The 20,678-nt window shown below is 41.7% G+C and overlaps 1 protein-coding gene across 1 annotated transcript in view; it reads right to left on the reverse strand.

The window, feature by feature from the left end:
* Positions 1–20,678, reverse strand: part of TFRC (transferrin receptor) — a 116,902-nt gene that overhangs the window by 32,997 nt on the left and 63,227 nt on the right. The window lies entirely within an intron of this gene.

The following is a 20,678-nucleotide window of genomic DNA, read 5'->3' on the forward strand; positions in this document are numbered from 1 at the left end:
TAGCTTCTCCTCAATCTTTCCAATGAGAGCAAATTTATCACTTCCCAAACCAGAGAGCCTTGGATGGTTCAGACAGTTAGAACGTTTTCACCTAGGGAATTCCCTCGGTGGCCCAGTGGTAGGACTCTGAGCTTTCACTGCCAACGGCCCGGGTTCAGTCCCTGGTCAGGGAAGACGCTGCAAGCCACACGGTGTGGGCAAAAAAGAAAGAAGTTTTTTTTGTTGTTTTGTTTGTTTTTTGCGGTACGCGGGCCTCTCACTGTTGGGGCCCCTCCCGTTGCGGAGCACAGCCTCCGGATGCGCAGGCCCAGGGGCCATGGCTCACGGGCCCAGCCGCTCCACGGCATGCGGGATCTTCCCAGACCGGGGCACGAACCCGCGTCCCCTGCATCGGCAGGCGGACTCTCCACCACTGCGCCACCAGGGAAGCCCAGAAAGAAGTTTTTCACCTATGTTATACTGAATTCTCTTTCCCTCTATTTTTGATAAATTGGTTATTGTTTGAAGACTGCTCTCATGTCCACAGCTGTCTTCTCTCCTTCAGGCAAAAATATCTTAATCCCTCCTAAGGGCCACCACAGGACGCGATTCCATGTCTTCCCACCCACTAGTCACTTTTGGAAGCATGGTCTGACCGATTCAGATGGTCAAGCAGAGGACTGGAGCAGGGCTACCACCATTCCTCTGTTCCAGAGGCTTCTGCCTGTACACATCCCATTTGTCTACCACCACATTCACTGCATTAACAACCACTGCACATTGTCAGCTCATGCTGAGCTCTTGGCAACAGGGTTCAAAAAGAACAGATTGGCCTTTGGAGCAGAGAGACCTGGGTTCAAAATCGAGTTTTGCCATGTACTAGCTGACTGTGCTACTATTCCGTATTTCTCTCTTTTCCGTGGATAATGTGATATCCACATATTGTTGCAGTCTGATACACTATGCATAGACTATCTTCCCCAGTTTATTGCCACTCTAGTTAGTGAATGATGGGGAAGAATCTAGTCTCTTTGGCTGGGAACATCCTTGAATATAGAGCTGAATGACGGACAACAGCTAAGATTTACTGATCATCTACTGTGTGCTGGTAACAATTCTAATCCCTTTATAGTATTAGTTCATGCACTCCTCATAACAATCCTTAAAAATAAGAATAAATATTATCTCCATTTTCCAGGTGTGAAAACTGGCATTATACAGAGGGAACTTGCCCCAGGTCACATGGCTAATTAGTGGTGACAACGAGAATTCAAATCTAGGCAATCTAGCTTCTGAACACAGCCCCAAATGACACCACTGTACTGCCTCATTATAAATCTAACCGTGACACAGACTGACTGCAAGGCAGAATTTTTATTAAAGAGGTTCAGGGAACATCCAAGTGGGATTTGAAAAATTTGAATATTTGGGGGGGATCCATTTATTTTTCATTTCAGATTTAATTTTATTTCAAAATTTGGATTCAGATTCATGTTGAGGGGGAAATCTCAAATAATTCTAAAAATAAGACTTTGGAGAGTGACTGATGGTCCAGAAATCTAAGTACAGGTTTAACAGAATTGCGATGCATTCATTTTATTTCTACAAGACAAGCTGATTTATTAAATTCTCAATATGTGTACTTATCTTTGCTAAGGAGAGTTATTGAATTAAAATAATTATATTTGTTCCTAAAATATCAATGAATCAGTTTCATCTTCCTCTTTTTGACATCTGTAGCTTACAACTCTTTCACTTATGTCTTAGTTTCCCTTCCTCTATGGTGTAAATCTGGCATCTTAATAATACGTCTGATAAACTCTGTGCAGTATGGCCAAACTTAGTATAAGTTGAGGTCTTAAAAAAAGGGGGGGGCTAAAAAAAGAGGCTTTTGAATGTGAAGTGCTGGCTGGCTGCTGATGTAAAAGGGGAACATGAACAAATGCGTAAAGAAAATACTTGCAAACCTAATTAAATCTAAATCCTAAATCAGCAAATCCAGGGTTTGGAAAATATCTTATCATCTGAAACTTTTTGGTTTCTTCAGCTTAATATGTGCAAGTAGACAAATGTTCCCTTGGTTTGGAAAATTATCCTGCCAACAGTTTTATTTCTCATACATGGAAATGTGGTCAAGCAGGCGACTGTTTGGTGGTTACATCCACGAGGGCTGGCCTGCCTTCCCTGCTTTATCGCACACAGTCTCCTGAATGGTAGGGAAGCTGTGTCCTACGGCTAAGATTCCCAGGTGTCAGTCTATTAATATTCACTGAGCCCCTACCCGGTTTGGGTAATGGGCTGAGTGCTTATACTGGGTCAATTTTAGCCTGCCAACAATTCTGTCAAGTAGGTACCATATCCGTTTTATAGACGAATATGTGGGAGTGAAAAGAACACAAAGTAATTGATTCCAAGTGGAACAGCTTAGCTTCAGATCTTTGAGATCTTCTATCTTAAAGCCACCTTTCGCACATCTCAGGTATTGAGACATTGAAATACTATCCAGCAGGCAGATGGCTGAAGCTCTGTGCCCAGAATAGAGTGACTTACTGCCAGGCTCCAGCCTGGACCTTGTAACCATAGCCATCTTAGGAAGGTTTGAGTCCAGTTTATATTTGAATTTGATGCCACAGGCATGAAATAAAAGACCCTAAAATATAAAGACAAGGTCACTAAGTGCAGTGTGCCTGGGATAACCATCCCCCAGAATGTTTCCTAGAAATAACCTGTGCTAAAGTGAGATTTGAAATTTGCTTAACTGATGACACGAAAGTCCACAGCCCACCAGGTGATCAGAAAGCAGCTAACCTAAAATATTATCATTGTAAACCATCTCTAAACGTCATAAGATTACTGCTTCTGAGACTGGATTCAGACAGTGAAGCATTTGAAGAGACCCACTGACTTCCACAACAAAGTCCACGCCAGGACTCAAAAGTAGGCAATGGCTGCAGAGAGTTGCAGAGAGAAAGAGAATCCAGGAACAGGAGGCAGCCCTGCTGAGCCCAGTGCCCTCCCCGTTGCCAGCGGGGGATCCCGGGTCCAGCCTTGAGGGACCCTGTGGACAGGAAGGGTTCCCTGCGGGTGTTGAGATGAATCAAGCTGATGTGGATTTTGAGATCCACATGGAGCCTAGACTCTAGCCCAGGGCTTCTTTTTTTTTTTTAAAAACATCTTTATTGGAGTATAATTGCTTTACAATGGTGTGTTAGTTTCTGCTGTATAACAAAGGGAATCCTCTATACATATACATATATCCCCATATCCCCTCCCTCTGTGTCTCCCTCCCACCCTCCCTATCCCACCCCTCTAGGTGGTCACAAAGCACCGAGCTGATCTCCCTGTGCTATGCGGCTGCTTCCCACTAGCTATCTGTTTTACATTTGGTAGTGTATATATGTCAATGCTACTCTCTCACTTCGTCCCAGCTTCCCCTTCCCCTTCCCCGTGTCCTCAAGTCCATTCTCTACATCTGCATCTTTATTCCTGTTCTGCCCCTAGGTTCTTCATAACCTTTTTTTTTAGATTCCATATATATGTGTTAGCATACGGTATTTTTCTCTTTCTGACTTACTTCATCCTGTATGACAGACTCTAGGTCCATCCACCTCACTACAAATAACTCAATTTCATTTCTTTTTATCAGCCCAGGGCTTCTTAAACTATAAAAAGCATGGGTGTCCTGGGAGTCTGTTAAAGTGCAGATTCTGACCCCAGGTGGGGGCCTGTGACTCTGAATTTCTAACAAGATCCCTGGTGATGCCCAGGCAGCTGGTCTTCTGAGCACACTTGAGTAGGCTTTAGAGCAAGAAGTTTTTACTAGCAGTTTCTCCAGTACTCCCACAGAGAGGACACACTGTGTGGCCAGCTGGCATGAAAGTGCTTTCTGCATGGCAGCTATCTTTATGTGGCTAAAGGCAATTACTGGGGCTATCACAGCTTAAGTAAACAACCTCAACCTTCAGCTTCTTTGCTGGGAATCCACAGTTTCCAAACAACCCACTCATCCTGATTTGAGAGCATTCCCCCCCCCCCCCCCCCCACCGCCGGAGAAGCCCCTAGACCCTGATGTGAAGATTTGGCCTAGAGGACAGGTCTCTTGCTCCATACAAGTTAATAAACAGGCCTTATGAATCAGTGTTTGTGCCTCTGGGTAGCAGATTACCTGATGACCCTGGGTGAACTGATAAAATTGAGTCTCCGAAAACAAAGGAATGACCTAGAACTGTTGTGAACTTCACCAAGGACTCTGGGCTGAGAAAACCAGTCCCTGCACACTCTGCTCTGGAACCTCTCCTGAGACAGGGGCTGGGTTGGAACGAGGGTAGATATTTTCAAAAACAAGCACCACCCCCCATTTTCCCCACCCCCACCCCAAACAAACAAACAAACAAAAATTCTTACTGGAAAACTAAAGGGAAACAAATACTAAATCACTATCCTGCCTCCTTCCCCAACCCACTCACACATTCATAGGATATGAAACAGATCACAGACTGCACATCTGGAAGCCTAGTTTGGGAGCCTAGGTAAAGGTCGGCTTGAGTAGGCCCTCGCCTTGACCGTTTTCCTTTTCTTCGCCTGAGTTGGCAGAGGGAGTGGCTTCTGGGCAAGGACACTCATACTTGGAGCTGGGGAGGGCTGGTGCTGGCACAGTGTGGGTGGCACAGCTGGCTCTTGCCTGGGAATGCACTGTCAACGTTATCCTTTCCTCCCCCCACCCCACAGGGATTGCCCTGACCTGAAGCATCCCTGGCCACCCAGGCCCTCCACTAGAAGCTGAGCCTCAGGTGAGCCCCTGATCCCTCCCCCAAGGCCCTGCCCCTCTGCACAGTGCCCACAGACGCCACTCCACCCTGTCTGGAAAGCTCTGTGTCGTTAGCTCCTGGAAGGCCAGGCCTTGCCTCGACTCGTTTCTTTCGGTCACTAGGCTCAGTCATGAATGGCCCTAAACCAACATCCTGCCTGAGTGGCAGGGGGCACCCACCCTGTGCTTGTCTGCATGGCATCAGCTCCCTCTGCCAGAGGCACTGCATTACCTCATCCTGTTTCTAAGCCTGAGCTTGCTTTGGGACTATCTGTCAAGTCCCCTCTCCCTGTCTGAGGGATAACTCTGATTTTCCACGTGTTCAGAGAATAGAGAAACTCTGTTCCCATTCTTCTCACCTTATTAACAGTGTATTGGATGAACATTTGTGGAGGATCCACTGTGTGTCAGGCACTGTGTTGAGCCCTGGTGATAAAGAGCTGCCTCAGAATGCTTCCCTTGGGTTCTCTCTGATGACTTACCCGTCTTCCAGAAGCCCACCATTCCACTTCTATAGTATCAAAAGCCTTTGAAACATTAAGAGAAGCTTCCTTGTTTCATATTTAGGTATCACTTAAAACAAAATGACCAGCACAGAGGGCCCATAGAAGTGCTTCACTGTTACCCACTTCCAAGAATTTTTGTAAAAACAAGCTAGGCAACAGATGTGCAAATGCCATGAGTTATCAGAAAGAAGGTAAGTGATGAGTTGAAGGTCAGGTACCCACATGCTCCCATCTTCACCTCTACAGTGGAATTCATTCTGCTCACTATACAAACACCAATTTGTGTCCTCTCTAAGTGCCTATTCTCAGGTGCCTGCTGGATGCCCCCACCTGGATGACCCACTCAAGTTCAACCTGTCCCAAAGAGAACCCAACACCTTCCTCCCCAAACCTGGTGCCCCTGCCTCCTGTCTTCCCTGCTCCATGACACTGTGCTTTACAGATTCTGGGGACAGTCCTGACAGTCCTGGGGACTCTCCCACAGTCACCTGTTGGTGCTCAAAAATGTTTATTGAATGGAGCTCCTAAAACAAACTGCATTTACAAAAGTACATCGGTGGGTACCTGAGTGCACAGAACGTAGTCGAAAGGGAGACACCCCAGACTAACAGGTAATTATAAGGGAAACTGAGTGTGGGAGATACACGGGAACTCTGTACTATCTCTACAATGTTTCTGTAAACCTAAAAGGGTTCTAAAAATTAAAGTCTATTTAAAGGGAAACAAAAAAAGAGTAGGAAAAAAATGAAAAGGTAAGTTGTTAAAAGTTCAGGAATTGCAATATAAATGCAAAAGTTGAAACTCAAGGTGAGATGTGCTTGTTGAGGAATCATTAGACAAGGGTATCTGGGAGTTCAGAGGAGGGAAGACTGTGACCAGGGATCTTGGGGAGGATCCTGGAAGAAACAGACCTGGGAGTCCTGAAGGTACCGTCTGCACAGGCTGTGAGCACTTTGATACCCCACCTTTAGATGTTCAGAGTTGCTCACAGACACAAAGAAGACAGCTCTGAACCAAACAAGCCTAGGTGTTTGAACTCTCAACTTAAGCTCTCTGAGTATCTTAGAGATGTTCGTCTCTAAGTATCTTAAACTCTCTAAATCTCCATGACCTCTAATCTGTAAAATGGGAATAATAATTCTCACCTCACAGGTTTAAGTGAGATAATGCATGCTAAGTGCTTAGTACAGTATGGGCACCTTAGAAGGACTCAAAACGTGTTAACTGTTGCTGATACCGTGTCAAAACTTCAGGTCAAATACTGTATGACATCACTTACATGTGGAATCCAAAAAATACAACAAACTAGTGAATATAATAAAAAAAAAAAAAAGCAGATTCACAGATACAGAGAACAAACTAGTGGTTACCAGAGGGGGGCAGGGAGGCAATCTCGGGGTAGGGGAGTAAGAAGTATAAACTACTAGGTATAAAATAAGCTACAAGGATATATTGTACAATACAGGGAATATAGCCAATATTTTATAATAAGTATAAATGGATTAGAACCTTTAAAAATTGTGAATCACTATATTATACACATGTAACATATAATATTGTACAGCAACTATACTTCAATTTTTTTAAAGTATATGAAAATTTGCCATTTTTGGAATCCACAATAAAAAATACTTCGGTTTTGGAAAAACAAACAAACAAAAATACTTCAGGTCAGAGTGACTCCTAAACTAACTGTCCTCCCAGTTTCTTCTCCCCACGTCTCTCACTCTCAGCTCCCATTCGGGTCAGACTGCATTTGCCCCCATATCCTGACTTTCTAGGCTGACTTTTTGCATCTTTCTTTCTCTTCACCTCCTCCATTCAGGCCCATGGTGTTCTCTGCCATGGACCCCTTTCCTCTTCCACAAATAGGTTCTTATTCTTGTTGTCTCTCCCCATCACTGACTATGGCTTCCTGACTCCATTTCTCCACACTTGTCCTAATACCTGCCAGTTCCTCTGGGTCTTGTTGTAGCCAGCACCCCCAATGCCATATTTATTTGCCCCATCATAGCTATATCCTAAGATTCATCTTTAGTTGGAATTCAAAATTAATAACAAAGGGACCACCTTATCCTATAACACTTCAACCCAAATGTATACTTTTTCTACTAGAAAAGAAAGGGATAGTTAAAGCAGTTTCTGAGAAGTATAACATCTGTAGTACCCTATGGCATGGTACCATCTGGTTTATTGGGAAGGGGTGCAAAATAGACATGGCCTGAGGGAAATCTCAAGTGAGAGGTTGAGATTATCAGTTTAGTGAGGAAAGAACCCTTTCTCTCTGTAGCAATAGCCCTTTACTATTAGCAGAATGAGATGTCCTTGGACATCTGGTGTTCATAAGGTTAGTCATTGACCAGGAGACTGATAAAATTAATCAAAGGGTCCATATCTCCCTCCTAGGCACACCCTTACTTTCCTGCAGTTTCCCACGGCCTTAGATCCATCAGAGCAGCAAAGAGCAAGATTAGCATAGGGCCATAAATTTAGATCCTGGGTCATTTTAGCTGAAAAGCCCTCTAGCACAGTGTATAAGAACCCTCATTCATTGCTGGTAAGTATGCAAAATGGTACAGCCACTCTGGAAGAGAGGTTGGCAGTTTCTAATAAAGTTAAACACAGTTTTACAGAACAATCCAACAATCGCACACCTAGGCATTTACTCAACTGATTTGAAAACTTAGGTGCACACAAAAATCTTCACATGAATGTTTAGAGCAGCTTATTCATAATCTCCAAAAACTGGAAGCAACCAAGATAGTTGCTTCACCAATAGGTGAATGGATAAATAAATTTTGGTGTATGCATACAATGAAATACTATTCAGCAATAAAAAGGAATGAGCTATCCATTCATGCAAGAACATGGAAAATATTGCTAAGTGAAATGCATACTGTTAAGTGAAAGTAGTCAGTCTTAAAAGACTACATACTATATGCTTCCATTTATACGACATTCTGGAAAAGGCAAAATTATAGAGACTGAAAATACATCAGTGGTTGCCAGGGGTTTGGGGAGTGGGGAGGGCTTAATAAATGAACTATATTTTAGAGCAGTAAAACTATTCTTTGTGATACATGAGACTATGCATTTGTCAAAACCCATAGAACTTGGGCTTCCCTGGTGGCGCAGTGGTTGAGAGTCCGCCTGCCGATACAGGGGACACGGGTTCGTGCCCCGGTCCGGGAAGATCCCACATGCCGCGGAGTGGCTGGGCCCTTGAGCCATGGCCGCTGAGCCTGCGCATCCGGAGCCTGTGCTTCGCAACGGGAGAGGCCACAACAGTGAGAGGCCTGCGTACCGCAAAAAAAAACAAAACAACAAAAAAAAACCCATAGAACTTTATAGCACAAAGACTCAACCTTAATGTATGCAAATTAAAAAAATAAATTAGTAGGTCAGGGGAATCCCGGAGTGGAATACAGACTGTGATAAAAGAATATTATTAAAATGTACTATATAACCTTACTGAAGAGAATGGAGGGTAAGTGCTGACATAAGTGACTTTGGAAATGAGTGGAGGCTGTAAGACTAAAGACTAAAGGAACTGTACATAAGCACTGTACTCTAATTGATGAAGTTGTTTCCCATGGGGGCATGGGTTAACAATTCTGAAACCACTATACATGTATACTGGGATTGAACAAATAAATAAATGAATGGCAGATAGTGGGAGGCAGATTTCTCACTCTTGGAGTGTGAAGTTACAGATAAGCAAGAGGGGAGTCTAGAATGAATCATGTGATACTAGATAGTTGCAGACATCACTAGGAATCTGTGTTTAGCTTAATGTGGATACAGATAGATATAACAGTAACAATTATGGATGTGTGTATATACACAGATTAGTATATACGTATAAAGAAAGAGAGAAAGTCAACAAAACCAAAGTTGGTCCTTTGAAAAGATCAAGAAAATTGACAAACCTTTAGGTAAACTGACCAAATTTAGAAAGAGAAAAGAAATCCACTCAAAACATGAAAATCAGGAATGAAAAAGAGGACATCATTACCAAACCTACAGAAATTTTAAAAGACTATAAGGCAATACTATGAACAACTGTATGCCAACAAATTAGATAACTTACGATGAAATTGACAAATTCCTAGAAAGACACAAACTGCTAAAACTGACTCAAGAAGAAATAGAAAATCTAAATAAGCCTATAGTGAGTAAAGGGATTGGATTAGTAATTTTTAAATTTCCCACAATTTAAAGCCCAAGCTCAGATGACTTCACAGGTGACTTTTAACAAATGTTTAAAGAGGAATGAATAAAAATTCTTCAAAAACTCTTCCAAAAAATTAAAATGGAAGGAACAATTTCCAGCTCAGCCTATGAGGTTAGTATTACCCTGATGCCAAAACCAAAGACTTTACCAAAAAAAAAAGAAAGAAAGAAAAGAAAAAATACAGCAATATCTCTTATGAATATAGATTGGAAAATCCTCAACAAAATACTTGCAAACTGAAATCAATAACATATAAAAAGGATTATACACAATGACCAAGCAGGATTTATCCCAGAAATGCAAGGTTGGTTTAACATCTAAATATCAATTAACATAATATACCACATCAATAGAATAAAGGACCAAAACCACATGATCATCTCAGTAGACAGCAGAAAAAGCATTTGACAAACTCCAATACCCTTTCATATAAAAACACTCAACAAATAGAAAGGAACTACCTCAACATGATAAAGAGCATTTACAAAAAACCCACAGCTAATATCATCCTTAGTAGTAAAACACAGGATGCTTTGCCCTAAAATCAGGAAAATGACAAAGATGTCTACTCTCACCACTTCTATTCAACATTGTGCTGGAGGTTCCAGCCAAAGCAATAAAGCAAGAAAAAAAGTGTCCAGATAGAAAGAAAGAAGTGAAACTATCTCTATTTTGTAGGTAATATGATTTTACCTATAGAAAATCTTAATATATCTATTAAAAACCTATTAGTATATACATGTAAATATATTTCCTAGCTCTGCCAAAGAGAGGGCCTAGAAGCAAAAACATTCAGGTACAATGAGCACATCTAGTGCCAGATCTTGGTTTTTAATACCATTCTCCAATAAAAATAAACCAGGCTACCTGGAGAAATGGCTGGGGCAGGGAATATCCAAGATGAATCTAGAGCATCTTCTGGTGCCAAAAATAAGGAACTTCTCAAGGGACAAAATGATGGAGATATGTCTATAGCACAGGAGCCAACTGAAGGAGCTCCCTGTGGCCAAAGCTGGAACAATTAGAGCAACAAAGTAAATAGCAAAATACTAGATTATTATCCAAAGCATAAAATAAATATTGATGAGCCCCTACTAATATAAATAAATGATTGACTAAATAAATAAATGGGAAAGATAGACAAATCTTCTGTACAGAAGAATTCCTATACAAATAATATATGCAGATACTGTTCCATTAACTAACTCCCTACCCCTAGAGTGTGGACTGTGCATAGTGACTTCTTTCCAAAGAGTACAGTATGAAAAGGGGAGAAAAAAGAAAACTTACAAATAGTAGTACCTCAACTAGGTAATCAAAGTCAACATCAACAGAGATAAGCAATGTTGATAGGACCCTTGATATAATGTGAAGAAAATGGCACTTTTCTTCTGTGGTTTTCCTCCCCCAAACCCGTAACTCCAATGCAATCAGAGGGAAATATTAGACAAACCACAATTGAAGGACATCCTACAAAATATTTGACCAGTACACCTTAAAACTGTGAAGTTCACCAAAAGAAAAAAGAAAAGCCTGAGAAACTTGTACTTTCTAGAGGAGACTAAGGAGACACAACTACATGTAGTATGGTATCCTGGATGAAATCCTAGAACAGAAATGGAACATTGGGTAAAAACAAAGAAATCCATGTTAACTATGGACTTTAGTTAAGAATATGCATCAATTTTGGTTCATAAGTTGTGGTAAATGTACCTCAGTAATGTAAGATAACAGTAGGAGAAAGTGGGTGTGGAGTGTATGGGAACTCTCCGTATTATCCTTGTAACTTTTCTGTAAATCAAAAATATTTTAAAGTAAAAACTTTATTTAAAAAAATATACATGGGTGAAGGAGGTCAAAAGCTACAGACTTCCACTTATAAAGTCATAAATGTCATGGGGATGTAATGTACAGCATGGTGACTATAGTTAATAATACTGTATTACATATTTGAAAGTTGCTTAAAAAATACACACACATTATACAACACATACAACCTAGTTATAGAAAAGGAATAGAAGAAAAAATAACAAAAAGTTAATAGCAAACAATTAAAATTTTTTTCTTTTTCATTAAATGTTCCTTAAAGAATGTATATTACTTTGAACATAAAAAATTTTTTTAAATAAAATAAACCACTTTATTGGGAACTCCCTGGCAGTCCAGTGGTTAGGACTTGGCTCTTTCACTGCCAAGGGGCCGGGTTCAATCCCTGGTCAGGGAACTAAGATCCCACAAGCCCTGCAAAAAACAAAACAAAACAAAAACACAAAAACAACTTTGTTGTTGTTCTTTCCAGCTTTATTGAAGTATGGCTGACAATTTAATCTTGCATATATATATATATATATATATATATATATATATATACATATATATATATATATTTTTTTTTGTCTGCGTTGGGTCTTCATTGCTGTGTGCGGGCTTTCTCTAGTTGTGGAGAGCAGGGGCTACTCTTTGTTGCGGTGTGTGGGCTTCTCATTGCGGTGGCTTCTCTTGTGGAGCACAGGCTCTAGGCTTGTGAGCTTCAGTAGTTGTGGCACACAGGCTCAGTAGTTGTGGCTCACGGGCTTAGTTGCTCCGTGGCATGTGGGATCTTCCCGGACAAGGGCTCGAACCCGTGTCCCCTGCATTGGCAGGCAGATTCTTAACCACTGCACCACGAGGCAAGCCCTAAACTTGTATATATTTAAAGTGTACAACTTGATATACACAGACACCATGAAATATTTACCACAATCAAGCTACTTAACATATCTATCAGCTCACATAGTTACCACATTCTTTTCTTTTTGTGGTGAGAACACTTAAGATCTATTCTCTTAGCAAATTTCAAATATACAATACAATGTTATTAACTATAGTCATATTGTTAATAACATTAGACCTCCAGAACTTATTCATTGTGCATAATTGATATTTTGTACACCTTGACCAAAAATTTTTCTTCCCCACAACTTTTTTTTAAAACCATGGAAAGAGAAAATGAGTATTTGTTTAAAAACGAACCCTGGCTTCTCACTTCTACTATTTTATATCTACTTCTATTATATAATAGGAGGCACATCTTTCTCTTCTGCTGAACAAGGTGCAGATAATAGATTTGTGTAGGTAGCTAACTCCTTCTGAGCACGTAAAATGTGCATTTATGCATCAATCAATTTTCATAACAATCCAGTGAGGTGGGTACTAATGTAATCGTCATACCCATTTTCCAGCTGAGAAAACTTAGAGTGGTTAGGAACTTGCCCAACTAATAAGGGGTAGAGGCAGAAGTTGAATCTACGTCAACTGACTCCAGAGCCCATGCTGGCCTGTGCTCCCATGAATCCTGCAGCCTGCAGGCTGGCTGGTGTTGGTTAATACCCAGGGTTCAGAGTGATGGCAGAAGAGTAGGTAGGCAGGTCCTGAGCATCTCTGCCTGGCAGACACCTAGGCCACAGTCCCCTTAGGGCTTCCTGGTTCCCCCCAGACCCCAACCACTGTAGAGCCATGGGGATGGGGTGAAGTCTGTCCTTCCCTCCTCCGCAGTAAGCCCCCTTCTTCCCAGGAGACAGTGAGGGGAAACAAGGCCATTGCTGACAGGGTCACTGCATTGCACAACATCCACGTTTGTGAGTGGTGCTCCCTGGAGCTGCAACTCAGAGGTACGATGGCCGGTGGCATAGTCTGTGAGATAAGAGAGGGGCCATCCCAAGTGAGGGAGCAGAGCAGGCCACAGTCTTGGGCAACCTGGGCTTGGGCAGAACAGATGAACCCAGGTTTCCCAGCCACTGAATCACCCTATGCCCCAGTACGTGTGCACCAACAGCTTCCCTGTGGCAACAGGTCTAAGCCAGAGACACAGGGCCACCTTGGAGACAGAGGTTCCTCTCCAGAACCCTCATTAGTACCGTGAATGCCAATTTAACAATAATGAGAAAGAGAACACAGAGCTCTGACTTGGGACCACACTGTTGACATCTGAAGCCTACACTAAACTCTTCTTTAGCATAATGCTATCTGCCTTCATTGAGGGACTTTATAATGAAAAGTCATAGGAAACTCATGATTGAACTTATTGTAGGAGCCATTAAGGAGGATGGCCATCAGTCTCTCTTGTGAGGTTCTAGGAATTTTTCTAGGGTTTCAGTACCAAAAAAGGCTGAGCTTCTCCTGATCAACTGCAGAAACATTGCTGTGAATCTTGCTCCCGATCGTGTTTCTTTCTCTGCTGTAGCCCAAGGAAGTCAGAATCCATTCTAGGGCCCTATTCCAACAACTGTGCAAGACTTCAGGATGTGTGTTTTTTAGACAGAGGCCCAACCCACCTTGCTTCATCGTATTTTCCTGTCATTCTCAGTAGGAGAATGGCTGAAACAACAGACTTGGAGTCAGTCCAACCTTCTGCATTGCCATTTACCAACTGTGTGACTTTAGACAAGATACTTCACCTCTTTGAGTCTGTGTCCTTATCTGTAAGATAATAGTACCTACCTCACAGCGTTGTTCTGAGAATTAATAAAATTATCTGTGTAAAATAATTAGCCCAGTACACAGCCTATACTAATGCTCAATAAATGATAGCTAATGTAATAATTTTTAAGTTGTATTTATTCTCCATTGCCACCTCAAATCCTCTTTTGGAATGATATAGGGGTAAAAACAAGTACAAAGATGAAACTCTTAGGTAGACCAGACTTTCCCCATGTGCCTATGTGGGACATTCTTTCCCTATTAGACGAACACAGAAGAAACCAAAATGTAATCAGAAGAGTGGTAGGTAGAATGGAATTAGGGTAAGGGAAGTCTTTCTCTGGAGATTACCTGAGGCTGAAGAGACCTGCCTCTCCAAGGTCATACCTTCCCCATGGAAAGGGTTGTACCAGCTCCAGAGCTTCCTGTTGTAGGATCAGTTGAGGACTTGGTCACACCTGCAACCCAAGGCAACCTCTCCCAATCCTGCTGCACGCCCCTCTCTGCAGATGTTAATCCTGAGGGCATCTTTAATAAACTTCCTGTGTGCAAAGCTCCCTCTTGGTCTGTTTCCCAGACACCCTACCTGTGACAGTTGTAAGGTTTGATTATCAAATGGCCCCATCTCCTACAGTCTAATGCGTTTGTCTCCATGATGGGCACGTACCCTCCTAGTTCCCCTGACAGGGCACTGTCCCCTCAGGGATGCCTCCAGATCTGGTAACCTATAGAAGCTGATCAAAATTAGAGACTGGGAGAAAATGCAGAAATCCTAATGTTTCCTACATAAAAGAAAAGGAAATTTTAATAATCCCATGAACCACTAAAGAGGAACAATCCAAACCATCCTTCTCAGAAGTACTTTGTATTGAAGTTGCTTCACTCTAAAAGGCTCTTGAGTAACAACTGAGTTTTTGGCTCCCTCCCCCAACACCCCAGCTCAAGTTAAGCAAAAAGGGAAAACCCACTGTTTGCTCTGGGTAAGAAACTGTACAAAAATTTTAGACGCTAATCAAGAGTTTAAATTTTAATAGCAATAATGAGTTCCTTGAAGGAGCTCTCACTGCCTGGATTTGAGCAGAGAGGGAACATACACAGAGGTGTCAAATTGCAGCTTGCAAGATGAGGCTTAACCCCTGAAAACACTATATGAACTAAAGCCTGTTCTCCTAGGTACCTTGCAGGTCACTGATTCAATTAGATATATTAAAAATAGTGCATCTGGGGACTTGCTTGGTGGTCCAGTGGCTAAGACTCCACGCTCCCAATGCAGGGGGCCCGGGTTTGATCCCTGGTCAGGGAACTAGATCCCACACGCTGCAACTAAAGATCCCACGTGCCACAACTAAGATCTGGCGCAGCCAAATAAATAAGTATATTTTTTAAATGCATCTGTAGTGATTTGGTCGAGAGGGGTGAGGTCGCAGTAAACCTTATGGAACTCAGGGGCAACTATTCTAAATTTCCAAAGAGAGTCCTTAGAGATCCTGTTTATAATTGTACACACATGAAGTGTGAACATGTTTTTGAATATGTATTTTACCAGTTTTTTGGGCCATAGTCATAATAATAATTATTTACCTGGGCAAAATTTTCTCCAGGATACCACTGGGGTGCAGAGTGGGTGCTGGCAAGTGGGTGAGCAGCTGAGAGAAGCTGTCTTCTCAGAGGAAACGGCTCATTGTCCTCTGGTCCACACCGCCAGGTTTAGCTTTGTCTCTTTTTTGAGGAACCTGGTCTTGGGTCTGTTGACCAAGCTCACCATGATAATCTATTATCAGATGAGATACAATCTGGATTTCCAACGGACACAACGTATGATAGACAGTGAGCTTCACACATAAAATTTTGGTTATCAAGATCATATTGGCTTTATTTTGATATAACTTGATTTTATTATTTGCTTTGGCTCACACCAGCATCGCATATTCGTTCACTTTTTAACAATAGGCTGTAGAATGTGCTTCCGACTTAAATAGGATATCATGTTAGCCATTTCTCTGCATTATACACCTTATTAAATATCAAAGTAGCCTTTCTTTTTCAAGGATTTATTGGTCTGTAGTGCCTCTACCTCAGTTCCTTTTTGTTGGTTATTTAAAAAAATATTTTAAAATGTATGCCCATAGTGACCTTTATTTGCCCATTGAGGTCCCTTGAGCATCAGAGGCTTGGAGAAAAGACCCTCAGTGGCCGTCTCATCCCTCCCATAGTGCACAGATGCAGGAACTGAAGTCCAGTGAGCCCCTGTAAAGAGGAGTCGTTTCTGGTAAAAGATTTCAGAAATACTGTATTTGTTGGTAAGATTAACAGCATGATTCCATTTGTGTTATAAAAAAGGAGATATAAATATTTTTTGCTTATAAATATTTTTAAATAATTTCTGAAAGGACACATAAGATATTATTGATAATGATTAACTTCAGGGAGTGGGCCAGGGAAAAATTCGTTTTTCGTCTTATAGCCCTCTGTAGTATTTGAGATGTTTTCTTCCCCTTTGTTCACATATACATAATACATTATATCATATATAATCCCACGCGGCTTGTGGCATCTTAGTTCCCCAACCGGGAATCGAACCCGGGCCCTGGCAGTGAAAGTGCAGAGTCTTAACCACTGGACCCTGCTCACTACAACTAAAAAAAAAAAAGGAAAAAGAAAAAAAAGCCCAGGAGCAGCAACGAAGACCCAACACAGCCAAAAATAAATTAATTAATTAATTAATTTTAAAAAAAAACCTACTTCTAGAGAGGCCCACAGTAGATACTAGATAAAATCTTATAAAATCGAAATGTATAGTTCCTGTGTGAGTTTAGAAAGCACACACATTGTCTATACTTAATATAACATAAAGAATAAGAACGCTACCTTACATCTCACTCAAAAAAATTCTGGGTGGTTTAAAGACATAAATGTGAAAGACCAAACTAAAAAACAATATAGAAAATCGTATTCTTTGGATCCATCTCCTAAAACAAAGGAAATAAAAACAAAAATAAACAAATGGGACATAATTAAGGATCACAGCAAAGGAGACCATCAACAAAATGAAACGACAACTTACTGAATGGGAGAAAATATTTGCAAATGATATGAACGATAAGGGATTAATATCCAACAACCTGATTAAAAAATGGGCAGAAGAAATGAATAGACATTTTTCCAAAGAGGAAATGCAGATGGCCAACAGGCACATGAAAAGATGCTCAACACTGATAATCATCAGGGAAATGCAAATCAAAACCACAATGAGATATTACCTCACACCTGTCGGAATGGCTATCATCAAAAAGACCACAAATAACAAACACTGGCAAGGATGTGGGGAAAAGGGAACCCTTGTGCACTGTTGGTGAGAAGGTAAATTGGTGCAGCCGCTGTGGAAAACACTATGGAGGTTTCTCAAAAAACTAAAAATAGGGACTTCCCTAGTGGTGCCGTGGTTAAGAATCTGCCTGCCAATGCAGGCGACACGGGTTCGAGCCCTGACTGGGGAAGATCCCACATGCCGTGGAGCAACTAAGCCCATGCGCCACAACCACTAAGCCTGCGCTCTAAAGCCCGTGAGCCACAACTAATGAGCCCACGTGCCGCAACTACTGAAGCCCATGCCTAGAGCCCATACTCTGCAACAAGAGAAGCCACCGCAATGAGAAGCCCGCGCACCGCAACGAAGAATAGCCCCCGCTCTCCCCAACTAGAGAAAGCCCGCACGCAGCAACGAAGACGCAAGGCAGCCAAAATAAAGAAAGAAATAAATAAAAACTAAAAATAGAATATCACATGACCCAGGAATTCCACTCCAGGGTATATATCTGAAAAAAACAAAGATACTAATTCAAAAAGATGCATGTACCCCTATGTTCATAGCAGTATTATTTACAATTACCAAGACATGGAAGCAACCTAAGTGCCCATCAACAGATAAATGGGTAAAGAAGATGTGATACGCGCGTACACACATGCACACACATAATGGAATGCTAGTCAGCCATAAAAAAGAATGAAATTTTGCCATTTGCAGCAACATTGATGGACTTGGAGGGCATTATGCTAAGTAAAATAAGTCAAGCAGAGAAAGACAAATACTGTATGATATCATTCATACGTGGAATCTAAAAACTACGACAAACTAGTGAATAAAACAGAAAAGAAACAGACTCATACAGACAACAAACTAGTGGTTGGTTACCAGTGATGGTGGGGGGGAGGGGCAGTATGGGGTAGGGGAGTAAAAAGTACAAACTATTAGGTATAAAATAAGCTACAAGGATATATTGTACAACATGGGGAATATAGCCCATATTTTATAATAAATAAGTGGAGTATAACTTCTAAAAATTGTGAATCACTACATTATACACCTGTAACTTATATAATATTGTACATCAACTATACTTTGAAAAAAAAAGAAAAAATATACAAACCATCTTTATAACTCTGGAATAGGAAATGATTTTTTAAATAAGCTATAAAAACCATAAAATAAAATATTGATAAATTCTATTCCATTGAAATTAAGAATTTGTTTTTATTAAAAGATTCTATAAAGAAAGCAAAAAGTAAGCTACAAACATTTCTAACATATATAACCAATAAATTATCTGTATATAAAATATATATTATAGTTTGTTAAGCCAATTACATATGTTATACATTCTATTTTGAGAATATATTTTACAGTAAAAAAAAAAATCAAGAATGACAAACTGTAGATTTGGAGCTGGACTGAACTGGCTCTGTGACTAAGTGACTGAATCTCTCCAACCTCAGTTTTGTCATGTTATGAGTGACTGTAATAATAGTTACTTCCCCGTAGGGCTCTCAGAGCCAAGTATGAGTAAGCAAACACCTGATACATGGCAAGAGTGCAACAAACGGTTAATGATTATAACCGTAAATAAATAGTGTCAGAGCAGGGTCAGAATCAAATTCAGCTCCTTAAATCATCCTGATCTAAAACAGGACTGTTTCTAGAACACGTGGTTGGACTTAAATGGCCTTGGCTGTGGAGGGAAGGGAAAGCAGATATTGATGGATAGAACCTGTCCACTAGGCTGCCTCTTACAAAGCCAATGGCGTAAGCTCCCGGTTATTTCTCCTGCTCTTCCCATTCACTGGCTCTGAGGCAGGCACCGTTTACAGCAAACATCACCTCCCACAATGAGTCCCTGCACAGAGCCACCCACCGGCCTGTCTGGGAGTCGGGGTGGGGCGTGTGGACTGGATTCCGGGTCTGGACCCCTGGGAGGAGAAAGCGTCTCAATTAAGACCCATTCCAGGAACGAATTTCCATCCCGAGGCTCTCTGTTCATACTCCTTAGTGGCGAATAACCTCCTTACATTTTTAAATAGGAGAAACCAATGTCTAAAACTCACTATAACCCCGACTCAGCAGCACTGAAAGTAAGAACTCTTACTCTGAACAGGTTGAGCTTCTGAGAGAAATTCCTCCAAATTATTGGTCCATTCTTAAATTGTCTATTTTGTTCATCATCACACTTAGAAATGTCAAGTAAGGGAAAAAAAAAAGAAGAAAGGCATGATTAAGGCTGGCTTCAATCCTGATGACTGAGACAATCAGGGCCAGGCCAGTTGAGAAAGCCCAGGACTCCAGGGGGCACCTCTCCATGGAAGGACCAGAATCCAAAGTGCCCCTTCCCTGCTGGGACTGTGGAGCCAGGAGTCCCCTCCTCTGGAGCCTTTAATAAAAAGCTCAGCACTCAGTGGCTGGGGGTGGATGGAGAGCGGTGCCCTGTAGAGGCTGGAACAAATGAACTCTGTGGAATGAGCAGAGACAGCCCCATTCACACCATAAATAAGCCCCTTCTTATCTGATCCTATGTCCAAATTTTTTATTCCAAAAGTATAGTCACCATGTCCCTTTTATTCTAGGACTTTTGAGGAGTTGTTTGTTAGTGTAATGAGAGCTTAGGTCAAGGAAATTTGGTTTCTCTCCAAAACACTGAGGGAAAAATAGGCTTATTGTAAATGGCCCAAGCAACTCTGGCCCAAAGGGCACAGGCCATGCAGTCCTAGTGCCCTATGGCCCCCAGTGGGGACAGCATCATTCTCCACATTGTCCCATCCTCACAGTCAAGGGCCCAGAGGATTGGGTAGGATCAGCAGAACCTGGGAGTGGGGGCCTCTCTGGATCTGCTGGGCTGTAGCTTGGCATGGGCTTCAGCTGGGGCCAGGGAGGCCCAAAGATGAAGCTCAAGCAGGTGTTTTCCCTCTCTCACCCTTGCAGCCCTCACTCTAACTTCTACCTTGGTTCCCAGCCCAGGCAGGCCCCGGATAGACCAAGGGTCAGACATGTGCCAGGCAGAAGGTCTCCCGTGGTGGCAGCTGACAGGGAGCCAGCCAGGACGTCAAGAAGAGCAAACTCCAATTTCTCAAAATCCACACGGCAAATGACAGCAAACGATGGCGGGGCTTCCGCAGGGAATTTCATCAGAGGAAGTTGATCCACAGAGGCATGGGTTGGTAGCTTCCTTCCTATGAGCCTCTGCTCTCATTTTGCCACTCATCCAGTTTTTATCTAAACCACAAAGCATTTCCTTCAATGCCATGGAAAGAATCTGCTGTATCAGGAAAATATATTGCAATACCATTCCCAGCATTAACACATCTGTTTTTTCTAGATCTGTATTTATCTCTCAGCCATGTCATTAAAATAGGACCTGAAGAATTA

This window comes from Delphinus delphis, chromosome 4 (genome assembly GCF_949987515.2).
Source record: "Delphinus delphis chromosome 4, mDelDel1.2, whole genome shotgun sequence".
NCBI classification, from domain to species: Eukaryota; Metazoa; Chordata; class Mammalia; order Artiodactyla; family Delphinidae; genus Delphinus; species Delphinus delphis.